A 6,736-nucleotide genomic window follows, 5' to 3' on the forward strand; every position below is an offset into this window, starting at 1 on the left:
ACTGTCATGAGAAATGTAAAGGAGACATGACAACTAAATGTAATGTAGAATCCTGTATGGGATCCTCAAACAGAAAAAGGACATTAGGTAAAAACTAAGGATATCTGAATAACTATGGATGCTAGTTAATAATAAGGTATCAGTATCAGTTGATTAACAGTAACAAATGGACCATCCTAATGTAAGATGCTAATAATAGAAGAAACTATGAAGGGGAGGAGAAGGCAATGGCACCCCATTCCAGTGCTCTTGCCTGGAAAATCCCATGGACGGAGGAGCCTGGTAGGCTGCAGTCCATGGGGTCGCTAGGAGTCAGACGCGATTTAGCAGCTTCACTTTCACTTTTCACTTTCATGCATTGGAGGAGGAAATGGCAACCCACTCCAGTGTTCTTGTAATTTCTAGCAATTTCTGTAATTTCTAATGTTCTTGTAAATTCTTATAAATTCTTGCTTGGAGAATCCCAGGGACGGGGGAGCCTGGCGGGCTGCCGTCTATGTGGTCGCACAGAGTCAGACACGACTGAAGCGACTTAGCAGCAGCAGCAGCAGCGTGAGGGGGAAGGGGAATAATATGGGAACTCTGTACTATCTACTCATCTTTATCTGTAAATATAAAACTGTTCTGAAAAATAAAGCTTATGGAAAAAAAAATTCACAACACTAATTTGTCTTCTGGCACACTATTTTCTTAGGGCATTTACCAGCAAAGCAATATGATTATGCTGGTTGCCTCTGGCTCTTTCTGGTATTTTATAAAGAGGGAGTTACAGGAGAACCTTGCATACCATTTTTTTCTGATGTCAATAGGATTTCTAATTATGACAGGATATACCCCCAAAATCGCATATTTTGAAGAATTCTGACCTTATACAGTTAAACCCATGTCAATTCTTACATTTGGATATCAATAGTTGAAACATTCCCCTGGATACAATTATTCAAATTAGGAAGTAAATCCTTGAATAATCACTGTATGCCCCTTCCAAGTGATTCTGGGGTTCCTGGTCTTGTGGCTCCCTAGAGTACTGCCATACTTTGGTGCATATTTTATATAAGGATGAAGGTAAATAATGAGAAGAAGATCTACTCCATTCATTTCAGTAGCACAGCACTGAAACCACTTTAGATAAGAACAACAGAATGTCACCGTTTGTCCAGAAATTACAATCTCTTTTTTTTTCAGTAATTTTTTCTTCTTTTTTTTCAGTAAATTTTAATGACCAATTCCACATCAGTTATGTCTCTCTCACCCCAACACACACTCATACACACAACAAGAAAGTTTTTTTCTCTTTTCCATATTCCAAAAATCACCTGTCACCTTTATCTTTAAAAAAAGAAAACGACATCCTTTACAAGTTGGTATAGTATTACTATTCTAGAAATAGAAAAAAATATAAAAGATAGTTTTAGATTATGATATTCCCATTCAATAGAATGCTACATAGCCTCTTAAAATAAATATACTAACATGGAAAACCATCTAAGATAATTAAGTTTAAAAAGTTGCAAACTCAGTATAATTTTATTTTTATTCATAAAGGGAATACATTAATATGTTATTATATATAAATTATACATGTTATTATATTACTAATAATAAAGTAACTAATATACTAACTAATATATTAGTTATATATAATAATGTATGTTAGTATATTCAGAGGAAACTATTTGGAGAAATGCACTCCAAACTCTATAGAAGGATGATGTGATAAATAATTGTATGTATGGATTTATGTCATGTTTGAACTTCTATAAACAGAGAACATTAAATTTGTAATTTGAAAATTTTTCAATACTAAAAAATGTATTTTCTCTTGAATATCATGTGGCTTGATGAAATGAGGTGCTGGCAATTCTGGAGATATCTGTGCACCAGGACGTAGGCTGTTCTGCCAGGACCCAGGCTGAGCCCACACTTGACAGAGAATGAAGTCTGGGACTCTCTTCTGTCCTATTACCTTCTCCTCTGCTCAAGTAAAACTTTAAGCTATAACGTCATTCATGGCAGAAATGCTCTACTGAATCTCCACCTGGCGGTCACGCAGCTCCTGGCTGGACACAGGGACCACACTAGCTCACGAGACAGCCATTTTATTCCTAGGAGTTCGGAGATATTTCCCCCAAAATTCTGATGGAATTTTGGTGGCTCAGATGGTAAAGAAACCGCCTGCAATGCAGGAGACCTGGGTTCGATCCCAGGGTTGGGAAGATCCCTGGAGAAGGGAATGACAACACACTCCAGTATTCTTGCCCAGAGAATCCCATGGACAGAGGAGCCTGGCGGGCTACAGTCCACGGGGTCACAAAGAGTCGGACATGACTGAGCGACTAACCACAGCACCCCCAGAATTGTCAATGTGATTCAAAATTACAAAATAGTTGTTCAGTGACATCCTGAATAGCCATTTTTAATACTATGTCTAGCATAATTCATGACTTACAGCAGCTACTCAATAAATATTTACTGAATGCATAAGCTGACTGTTGAGAATAGATAAGTTTACACTCTGCTCTATTCTTCTCTTACCTGACTGCATCATATATTTTAGACACTATATCACACAGCTGCTTCATACTGAAAAAAGCAACAGTGAAAAAAAAAAGAAAAAGAAATGAATAAGAACCCAAGAAACAGGAGTTCTGTTTCTGGTTGTGCTGTTTATCAACTGTGCAAATTGAGGGAAGTCATTTCACATCTCTGAACTCTTCTTTCATATCTATAAAATCTGGGGAGGATTGGGAAGGTGGATTTCAACAATAAAACTCTGAAAATAAGCTACAGCATCCAGACTTTTGTCATCCTATGCGAGAGTAGTCATGCCTAAGCCCAGGGCTTTTACACTTATTAAATATGACCTTTATAAGTCTTGCTCTTTTATTTTGTATATCAAGTCACATCTTGTAACCCTCCTCCCCATCCACTTCAGCTTTCTAGTGGCCATAGATTTAATAACTCAACTGAAAGTAGAATGAATAGAAAATAGATCACGTTGTCTCAAGAAATCATCTTCAAAATGCTTGTATTAAATGTGCTCAGCAAGTCTTTAACCCAGAACCAGTCTTCAGAGTTGAGTGGAAACATTTGAGAAATGTTTTGAAACCAGTGGTTTTAAGTGCCACCTGAAAAAAGTATTTTGCCTGGGAAAATAAACTTTTTTTTTTCTATATGAAATGGCTGATACTAAAACTTCTTTTGGAAAAAAATTGTGTCCACTTCCCAATCCTCCCCACATTTAAAAACAAGCAAATGGAGAACTGAGAGCTTTGTTAGGAAACACTTGCCAGCGTGGACACAGCCACAGTGGGGTCTAATTCTCCTAATTTCAGCCTTCATTTGGAACATGGTCAGTACTGGGAAATATGTTCTAGGAAGCAATAACTTTTCATTGCTCAACTCAGTACTACCAAGACACATCTGTTCGCCATTTGGCAGATTTTGGTACTAGGTACAATGTTAAACGAAGTCAGTGGAGTTGCCTTTTTCAGTGGGTGTTTACAAGGATGGATGCAAACTTCACCGTCAATAAAGGCAAAGAGTTTTCTCTCTTTGGTTGATGAGTAACTTCTCATTACTGGGCAGTAATACTGCTTGGTAAAAAGCAACAATAAAAATTCCTGCAGGTGAATAAGTATTTTTGAATATAAGCAAGCGTGCAATAACATTTCAGGGCTTTTTCCTCAGAGAACTTTCTGAATCTTAAAATAAGATTGCTAGAAGCTGCCACTTTTGAAAATCTTAACCTTTCTCCATTTCACTAATCATGCTCCAAAGCCAGAGGTTACCACAAATTACTACTGCACAGGGAAAATGCAAACACCTAAAACATCTTTTTGATTAAGTAGTCAAGCTGTCTGCAACTGGGCCAGATAATCAGACACTGAGGCAAAAGCTTGTTTCTATTCCTGGGATGGCATGACTCCTGGTTACTTCACCTGAAAAATGAAATCAAAACAATGGGGATAGAAGATAATAATAGATGTCCAACTATTTTGAAAATCTCAAAATGTGTGGACAGGAAATAAAATACTAAAAGGAAAAAAAAATGCTTTTTCACTTAAAGGAGAAATCTCTTTTCCTGAGACAGTAAAAAAAAAAAAAATAGGCAAGGATGATCACAAATCACCCTGAAGATGGAAAGGGCAGAAAAATTCAAAAGATGGAAGTGTAAGCTTCTGGGAAGTCAAACTAGGGGAGTGAGGGAGAGCAAAAAATAGTGACAAAATAGCCCAAAATAAATTCTCTTGTGTGATTCAGCAGGAGGTACCACAGAGAAGGCAGTACAGAGGAAAAAACACAAAAGGAGGTGTTTGTTAGCCTTCAAAGGAGAAAGGGAATAAAAGAAAGGCTATTTTTTATTTTTCATTTGACAACAAAGGGCAGGTGAGGGAAACTGGGAACTTGTGGGGAAGCAAAGAGCTATCCCCCCCCCCTTTTTTTTAAAAGAACTCAGAACTTTCAGAGGACCTGTGGAAGTAGACTTTACTTATACCATGATGATGCTATAAAATACTGCACTCCCAGTAAAGACAGCTCCATGCATTACCTTGATGACTGCTCTTATATATGGGAAAGTAAGAAAATCATGATGTTCCCTGATTCCAATTCCTCATTTCCATGATCAAAAAGCGCTTTGCTATGGATGTTTTTTCTGTCTTAATTAGCTGGAGCAAGACAGAACATTTAAAACAACCAACTCTGTTTTATACTTCTGCACCTTTAGAATTCCTTGAGATATTATATCTAAATACCTCTTAACAGATCACCATGTGTCCTCTGACATTACCTAGAAGGAGGGACCTAGGGGCTAGAATTTGAACAGAACATCTGAGCTGTGAGTTAACATCAACAAGAAATGTCTTTGTCTTTTGGAAATGGTTTTGAGGTTTAGTCTCAGAGTGCGGCTGGGAAATTCATAGTTTGATTAAAATTGTAATAAGAGCCAAAATCTGAGGCAAAAATTCTGGTAGCTGGAAAAAAAATTTTTTTAATGAAAATCCTGCAGTTCTGAAGGGAAGCATCTTGTTTTTGATTCTGAATTTGGGGGATGGAAAATGTAATATGAAAGAGGAAACTGACTGACACAAACTGGTTCTAACTATCCTCATCAAGACCACTGGATAATATCAGGTACATCAATGAGAGATGTCCTTGAAATGATTTTTTAAACTATTGCAGGTCATGGAAATCTCCCTTATTAAAACATTCCAATCCTTAGTCAACAGATATCAATGCATCAAGCAGAAAATGGGCATCAGAGCTTGATGTCAGTGTAAGAAATGAACACTACATCCCAGCTCAACTGAGAAGAAAGAACATCTCTCAACGTTCATCGGGTACAAAGTTCTTTTAGGAGCATAACTTTCATTATCTTGTTATTTTATTCCTGATTTGTGAAAACTGAGATTGAGGCAACACAACTAATTGTCAGTTTCCTAAACTCCACACTACGGAAATTTGCAGATGGCAGGGGCAGAAGTCAGGGAAGGCTCCCAGCAGGAGCGTTTATGTAACATACGCAGCCCTTCCTAAAGGCTGATGTAAGCCACCCCAGGCAGCTGCGGGGGCAGGACCTGCTGCTCCACTGGAAAGCAGAAGCCCTGCCCATCCACTCCGTTATTGTCCCTCTTCCTTGTCCTGCTGAATCATTGGCTTATCATGCTAAGTAGGTATGGAGCATCTGGACAGGCCAGATGAATCATCAGACCTCAATTCTAGTTCTAGCCCTGCCACTAATTTGTCGTGTGGCTTTGAGTAGGTCATCCTTGAACCTGTTTCCTCCTCTAAAAAAATAGCATTCTGGTCTAGAAATAATTTACAATCTCTTTGAACTCTAATGTCTTTTGATTTTTTAAAAAATCCTTTTCGGACAGCAGGCAATGACAAGTGAGATAGAGTTTCTGCTCTCTTACAGGCTATGGACACCACCTTGAGAAAAGTAAACGTTCATTACTGGAGTCCTCTGAGCATGCGTGGACCTCTAATTATCAGTCCTTTTCAACAGAGTTTCCATGAGGGGATGAAGATTTCATATTCTAAGACATCCCTTCTCTGTGATGAAAGAACTTCCCTTTCATGCATCTAGATTGGTACAAGTTATGCACCATCCTTTGGAGAACTGAGAAACAGCCTCTCAGATCAACTTTCAGGTTATGTGATTCAGATGAGCAACTCCAGTTGAGAAAGGCTGTAAAGTTATGACTTTCCCATAGGATCATCATAGAATGCTAAAGCTAAACCATTCTATGCTAATGGTTCTCAGAGTGTGGTCCCTGAGCCACCAGCACCTGAAAACGTTTTCAAATGCAAAGTCTCACTCGCCTTAGTCCACTGAATCAAAAACTATGGGGATGGGACCCAGTAATCTGGGTTTCAAAAAGCCATACAGGTGATTCTAATGCATGCCAATGTTTGAGATTCACTGTTCTAGTCCTTATACCTTCCTTTACAGATAAGGAGGGCAGGAAAATCACTGGCCCAAGCTGGCACCTCTAACGTATGGTTAGGCCTTGATTAGAATCAAATGTTATGGACAGAATTATGTCCTCCCTCCAAACTCACATGTTGAAGTCTTAACTCTCAATGTGGCTGAATTTGAAGACAGGGCCTTAAAGAGGTAATTAAGGCTAATGAGATCAGAGGGTGAACCTCTAAAATAGAAATGTCATCCTTACATCAACAGGGAGAGGCGTCCAGAATGTGTACACACAATGAAAAAGCCATGTGGGGA

This window comes from Muntiacus reevesi, chromosome 7 (genome assembly GCF_963930625.1).
Source record: "Muntiacus reevesi chromosome 7, mMunRee1.1, whole genome shotgun sequence".
Lineage (NCBI taxonomy): Eukaryota > Metazoa > Chordata > Mammalia > Artiodactyla > Cervidae > Muntiacus > Muntiacus reevesi.